Genomic DNA, 8161 nt, shown 5'->3' with positions numbered 1-8161 from the left:
GTGGAGATGAGAAAAAATGAAAAGAAAACATAAAATAAAAATATCACTATTTATCACTATATACTATATAGCGACATATGACCTGTACGCTAAGTAGCCCGTAATAGCTAGACTATTGAAAACTATGAATACCGTAATAGCTAGACTTAAAACATTTTTAAGTTATTGTATATGCTTCTATTGTGACTATTTACCTAATTAAATCAAGAGATTTTTACATATTTCCCCTTCCTAAGCCTTTTATTACGTATTTCTCCAAACCATAAAATGAATTACAAATTTCCCCTTTTTTTAAGAAATTACCTAAGAGATTTTTACATATTTCTTCTCCACACCAAAGATGACATTCATCTTCTTCATCAGGTTTGTTCAAAAACTCGAATCTTGTTCATCTATAGGTTGTACAAACATTCTATTTACAACATCGACTGTGTGTGTTTTTTTTCCGACTGTAACTGGTGTTCATCGATTATAACTTGTGTGTTTAACAGGTCCGATTATAACTGGTTCGATCATAATTGGTTCGATCATAATCGATTATAACTGTTCATCGATTTTAACTGGTTCGATGCTTGTGTGTTTGTTTTCATCGATTTTATTCAGTTACAGTTGATTATCGATTGGTGATGTTCGTTGTTTTTTTTTTTTTTTCCGAAATCATTCTGTTAGAATAGTGTGTTTAACTAGGTCTCAAGAGAAACCCTATACATTTCCCCTTTTGGTGTTTGCAGTGAGGTGTTGTGTTGAGAGAATATGGGATGAAAATGAGGACTCTATCTAATAAAATCATTGAGATGTTGTTGATGTCTTTGGGGGTTGATTTTGAAAAGAAGTTCGAACCCGAGTTTTCTAGCTCCGAAGGGTATTTGAGGATTAATAATTACTCTCCACCTGAAATCATTGAAAAAGATGTTGAAGGGCTCGGTATGCACACTGAAATCGGCGGGCTTCAAGTGAGATCTAAAGAAGGAAAATGGATGGATATTGAGCCGTGTTTGTAAATATTGGAGACTTGATGCCAGCTTGGAGTAATGGGAAGTTAAGGTCATCTGAGCATAGGGTGTTTTAAAGGAACGAAAAAACCGGTTTTTGCTTGCTTTCTTTTGGTGTTTTGAGGATAATAAGGTTGTTTTTGCTCCTGATGAAGTTGTGGGTCAGTGGGTGAGAAAGGTTTGAGAGGCTATAGACCCTTCTTGTGTGGTGATTACATGAAATTTAGAGAAAACCGTGAGAAAGGGAAGTTTGAAAAAGTTGGGTTCACTGTTTTGCAAGTACTGCATTTGTGCAAGTACTTGACACACTCATCATATATATATCTGGTGCATGATTATAAATACATGTAATATTATTATGAATTGCATGGACATTGTGCAATTGTGATTATTTGTAACAGGTTCTCTAGTAGCAAAGTCAAAGTAGAACTTGTTATTTTTTTTTTAAATTGGACAGTTTGGTTATATTTTATATGTGCAAAGTGTCCATTGGATTTCGTGCATATATTAGACCAGGTGACGAGCCTAAAAAACAACAAAAATGTCCACAATGTGGTGAGTATAGACACTGTGAAAAGACATGCAAAAACTCAACAGCACCTGAAGATCCTACTCAACATCAAGCGTCAACAAGTAAAAGGGGACGGGTAAAGAGTACAAAAAATACGTGAAAGTAGAAGAATTGGGGTTTGAACGGAATTTATGTTTTTATTATGAGTATTATGGTTTTGGGTGTATTGTTTGACAAGAGTAACAAGTAGAAGAATTGGGGTATATAATCTAGGTAAATATGTAATTGATTTTAAATATTAGGATGGGGAAATATGTAAATATTCATTTAATAAGTCATTAAGGGTAAAATAGTCATAAATAAGAGTCATTTAAATGAAAAGCGGAAATATGTAATATATATGAGTTAGGGAGGGGAAATATGTAATTGATTTTTTGGTTTGGGGAAATACGTAATAAAGAGGCTTAGGAGGAGGAAATATGTAAAAATCCCTTAAATCAACACTCCGTAATTTTCATATGACATATTTATGTCTTTTTTATTTAATGCATTGGTGACTACAAGATTTCTTTTCAATCATCCAATACATATATTTTACCATATTATTTGTTATAAAATGCATCAATATAACTTCTCTTCTCTTGTCGGCCAACTCTTTCACCTCTCATAGCCGTTATCTGAGTCAGAAAAAATAAGTAAATTAAAAATTACAATGTAATGTAGTGATAAAACCATCAACCATCATAAACAGGAAATGGTACATATATATATATATATATATATATATATATATTTTTTACTTACTAATAAACCTCTACAAGTCAAAGCAGGCTACTATGGTATTGGTCGTTCAAACTAGTTAAACAGTGAACTGATTATATTCTTCGTTTAGTTACAACGTAATCAATATGACACAAATGAAGCGGCGATTTTAAGCAAAGTAGACAATACCAGAATAAAAATCGGTAAAAAAATTCATTGATCGGGTGGTTCCGTTGGTGGCAAGATAATACTCCAATGGTCCGTCAGTTGATCCAAATTTGCCGTAGAAAAAATTCACTGATGCTTACCTCATCCACTTTCAGGTCCATTAATTTTAATTCCGGCCAATTGACCCTTAAAAAATTTGTCATGGTTTTGAATCAATGAAGGCGTATCATATTTAACTATATATCTTGTTAAGATTTGTGTCCTTAAAAGCACATCATGTGACAGAGGATTACAATGAACAATTATACATATGTGTAATTGGGTTTAGAAGAGGCATGCACTTCTACTGTTTATCATTAGCCTTCTTTCCTACTCATATAAGATTGTTAATGCTTCATCCTTAAAAATAAAAAAGAGGTCAACTTTCAATTTTGACTTGAGATATGACTTGTTTTTTTAATTAAAAAAAATTCATATTTTGGGGATTTTGCAAAATATAAACCCTAAAATTAAAAACCATCTACGATTTTGGCAAGAACATAATGATTTCACCCAATTAACGTTTTCGATATGGAATACACCAATAAAATCGTTCGTATATCCATTCGAATCACTAAATTCCTAAAATGTACATCGTGCAATGTTTTGATTGAACTATAAAGAAGATCTAACCAATTTCGTAAACAACTTAAAAATCAATTGAGCTAATTCCAAGTTAGAAATAAAAAGTTCATAATTTTATAATACTCACGTCATATATGAAGAAGGAATCGGCTTCAAAATGCATGATATAGTGCTTCGCACAACGACTACAGTACTTCGGAGGAACCCCCGATCTGTGATTCCACGGTGAAAAGAATGAACCATCATAAAATAAAAACGATATCAATGACAATAGGTTAAATGTTGTTTCTTGACGCAAATTGACGCCACGATCGCCTCTGCTGGAGTATCTCACCATGGCTATGAATAGGTTGGATTGATGGTATTTGGTACTTTTTTATTTATAATATCTACCATTTATATAATTATGAGATGTTTATAGATGTCACGTATATTGGCGGGTACTAATTTAATAATATATATTTATTTGGGTCTATATAATATTGAATATATGTAATAGAAATCTACAAGCCAATATAAAATGCGTGAACGGTGATTGTTGTCCACTGTGTCAAATCACATGTTACACATGGTCTAAGCACATGGTACATACCCTCAAGGATGGCTTAAAAAAACCCCTTACATTATGCCCCCTCTTAGACGCAACGCTTGATAATGTATATATGTGTGAGTGTTCTCGGGCAAAAGTGAAGGTGCACTAATTTTTACGTTATTTTACTAATTTCGTGAAAATAACGTTAAAAGAGAGGGATGGTTAATCATGCATCATGTGGTGGCGTTGATAGCCGAAAGACAAGGGGTACATGCACCAACCGCCCTCTGTCTCAATTGCCGAGTGTTACGTACTTTATGTCCAAGGCTTGATGCAAAACTACTATTGAGCTGAGGGTCTTACTGGAAGAAGCTTCTCTATTCCTACCGGGTAAATGTAATTACATCTTAAACTCCTGACGCCCTACCTTAGCTTTGCGATTGGTGAGATTTACTGAGTATGGTGATGATGACGACGACATTATGCCCCCTGTTAAAGTTACATTATTGTACTTTACCATTCAAACCTTATATTGTTTTACTTTTTTTTTGCCCAACCAGAAGTTGATACATGATCCATTCATACTTTTTTTCTCTTGTAATATTCAAGTTTAAGCTCGTATCGATTCTCTCAGGTAGCTTACGAGCGGCTCGACTCGTTTACATCTCGAAAAAAACATGACAATATATACACAAGTTTAAACAACATAAAAGATACCATAAAAATATATACTCAAACCAAATCAACTGGATCTTTTTACCAACAAACCAATGCTTAACCTTGTTGTAGAACGGCAACTTACACTCTCTGATTCTACTATTGAACTACACATTTTTTTGTTCACCACGAGGATCGAATCCCCACCACTTGAAAAGACAAAACCTTATCCAACATCTTGGCACCGGCCGCACGCTAGGCCAAAGACCCTTTGATAACTCGTGGATATGTAACTAACTAAAGAATATCTGATGTTAGTTAGTATGGTTGAGTTTGTAACAGTACTAAGAAGCTGGTTAGCAGTTTGAATTCTTCATCTTACCCTTAACTCCCATAGTCCCATTGTAACAACTGTCACTAAAATCCATAATTAGGACGATAATTAGTCAACAAGAAAACCCTAATTGAGACACCCAATTAATTCTGCACTAGCCCTAAAATTTTCAGGACAATCAGAATTAGGATCAGGACCCCTAAAACTCGAGGGGGGCAAACCCTAATTGAATATTTATCTATTAAAATCGTTGTTGAAAGCTGATTGGCCAAATGTTTTGATTCACCCAAGCTAGTCCCGAGCCTAGGCAGCCTATAATTAGACTGCTTAGCTTACGGACCGTAAGGGATCAGGCATACGGTCCGTAAGGGAGCCCCAAAAATTAGTATAAATAGCAGACATTGGGACTTGAACAGAGAATTGAAAACGACGCACAAACTCTCTGTGTACGTCGACTTATTTCGAAAACAGTATAATAAACACACACACGATCACGAGGTGCTGCCGCAATCAGGGTAATAACTCGATCGCTATTACGATTCAACGTCCGATCGATTATAACTATCCAACGATTGTCCGAGTGCTGCTCAAATTGAGCTTGTACTTTGTTATTCATTGTGATTTCAACTTGAATGTTTGAGTGCTGTTCGAATTCGGACTATGCTCTGTCATTCGATGTGAATCCATTGGATTATTAAGTATCGCACTTGATAATAGTTGTGAGGGTTTAATCTCGTGAATTGACGTAACTGCTGAATTAGTTACTAATCCCGTTTGTGTGTGCATTGTTATTTAAATTAGGTTAGAAGGCTAATCAGTAAAGCTTATACTCTGCTCGTAAATCTGCAAAGTGAGTCATTCTCTTTTTATCAACTGTTTTACAAAACTCCAAATTATTTTCAAAGTTATAATTACAGGGATTAAGTCTTTGTAATCACCAAGTTACAGCCGGTATGTGGGGTTTTGTATACATTACTTGATAATCTTCAACATTGGGGCAGCCAATGGGTAATATGACCATAATCACAGACACCACTGGACAGGTGGGCCAGTGGGTCGAGTGGTAAAGTACCGTGGGTAGTTGGTTTGATAATCAGAAACATTGTAATCGCTCTTAATACTGTGAATTATAACTAATGTGTCGTTTTAGTAAAATGAATGATTCACTCAGTATTTCCCCGCTGACAAAACCTTTTTCAAACATGTTTCAGGTGATATGTTGTGAGCAAAGAAAGAGAAGTGCCATGAAGCACTCCCAGCTTAGAAAAGTGGCTCAGTGTAAATAAATAAAAGAAACATGTTTTGAAAATAAAGATTTCCCGGAGAAATCACATTATTGTAAATTATGGAATTTTATCCCTCAGTTATAAAACGGGCAGTTTGAATTATTAAAAGATCCTGTTTTAAAAAGACTTCCGCTGTCGCCTAAATTAAAATACCGTAGGATTTCTGTCCCGCGGCTCCTGAAACGGGTCAAACCGGGTCGGGGGCCGTGACAGAAATAAGGTGGTATCAGAGCCACTGCTTTAAGCTTACTGATTAAGCTCACTGTTCTAATTAATTCAAGCCTATTGAAAAACAATTAGGAAAATTTTATTTGTCATTCTGTGAATATATGCTTATTAACTGACTAATTGTTAAAATTACAGTATGGGTAAACAAAAGATTTCTGCTATCTACCGCAAATTAGATAGTACATCTAAGGAACAGGGAACCTCTTCCTCCAAATCACCCACCAATTTAGAAGAAGGAATCTTTGTCCGTAAGGCAAATTATGAAAACCCGCTTACCCCGGAGAAAAGAAATTCAATTCTTAGAAAGGGTCTAGAGAAAAAGAAACCCCAAGCCAAGAGAGTGAGGTTTAACCCAGAAGTCCAGGAACTAGACAATTTAGATGAAAAATGGGCAAACCTGTATATGCTCGCTACTATAGCAGAAAATGCAAATCTTTAAAACCCTAAGTTTAGTAACAACACTTCCCAGTAAATAAATAAATAAATCTGAGTGTGTTCTGTTTTCTGTTATGTTGTACAAATTAAAAGTGCAATAAAAATGTTTATTTGTTAAGCTTTGTTCAGAAGTTTTAACTTAGCATTTTGTGCATTTTGCATATATGCCGTACAGCATGAATGAGATGTCGGAAGCATTTCAGAATCTCAACCTCTATCCTGTGCCAATTGAAGTCTCCCACAACTTCACTGGTTACATTGCTGACATAGAGGAACCGCTAGAATTCCAAGCTCCACCGCTGGAAAAAGCAAAACCTAAAAAGAGGAGAAGATATGTAGGGTGGCGAAAGGTGCGCAGAAGGAAACCTAGGAGAATCACTAAAATAGAAAATCCTGTGAGTGTGAGCAAGGGAAAAGAAATAGAAACTGGAGAAAATTCCAAACCAGCAGAAATAGGGATAGACCTAAAACAAAAGGGAATAGAAATCGGAGAAAGCTCTAAACAGCCTGAGGAAATCACATTCCAGGACGAAATAGACCGCCTACTGGATAATTGTGATATACTAGAGCCTATCAACGATAATCTCTTTTCTTATCCTGCTACAGCCCAACTCCCAATAAACCTAGGACCAGCTATTCCAGACCCACTAGTTCACACCCGACCATTAGGCCAAATGGAGGAATGGTGGACCAATGACTGGCAATTCCAAAATATAGTCAATAGTCCCTATAGTTTTCACCCACAGTTTGATCCAGAACCTATCCCTAATCCGCTAATGAGTTATGAAAATTTAGCTGAACTGCGTCAGTTTGGTGAAGAACTGATAGGCACCGGGAATAGGATTCGGGAAATGGGGGAACAAATCTCCTGGAAGTACGACGAGAGGGAGCGTCGTTACTGAAACTATCAGTGAACCAAAAGATAGGAGGGGTTTGGAGAAGTTTGTTTATAACTAATATAGCAAAACTGATTCTGTAAAATGGGCAATAAAACACTGTAAGATAAAAAGTGTGTATTGAAGCAGGTATAATATATAAAACAAAACAGAAGTCGAGGCATCGACAATTTTGGCTATGCTTGCATGTTATAATAATCTGTGTATTTATCTGTGATTTTGTTATCAATAATTAGACACTAATAATTTTTATTAATATTAATTAGCAGATGGAAAACGCTAATAGTGAACCAGTTAATGAAATAAACCAGTCTGAGCAAAATCAGGAAGATCAATATATAACTAGACAAGATATTGAGCACTTTATTGCTCAAGATATTGCGCAACAGGCCCCACTCCCTAAGAGAATGAAAGCTGCAACACCTGGTTGCACTTACAAAGAATTTCTTGCCTGTAAACCCGCAGAATTTGCAGGTAATGAAGGGGCAACTGCAACACTGCGTTGGTTAGAGAAAACCGAGGCAGTAATTGCAATAAGTAAATGTGCTGAGGAAGATCAAGTGATGTATGCTTCTAATCTATTCAAAGAAGGGGCGCTAGAATGGTGGAATACGGTGCTACAAGCAAAAGGAAGAAGGGTGGCCTATGCAATGAATTGGGAAGAATTTAAGAGTCTTGTAGAAAGAAAATTCTGTCCCGAATACGAAAAGGAACAAATGGCCAACAAGTTCCTGAG

General features: G+C 35.8%; 1 pseudogene; it reads left to right on the top strand.

The window, feature by feature from the left end:
- The first annotated feature begins 321 nt into the window (after positions 1 to 321).
- Positions 322 to 1540, top strand: LOC110870247 (annotated as a pseudogene).
- The last annotated feature ends 6621 nt before the right edge of the window (positions 1541 to 8161 follow it).

This window comes from Helianthus annuus, chromosome 8 (assembly GCF_002127325.2).
Source record: "Helianthus annuus cultivar XRQ/B chromosome 8, HanXRQr2.0-SUNRISE, whole genome shotgun sequence".
NCBI classification, from domain to species: domain Eukaryota; kingdom Viridiplantae; phylum Streptophyta; class Magnoliopsida; order Asterales; family Asteraceae; genus Helianthus; species Helianthus annuus.
The sequence above is the reverse complement of the archived record's forward strand: the minus strand, read 5'-3'. Positions and strand labels throughout refer to the sequence as shown.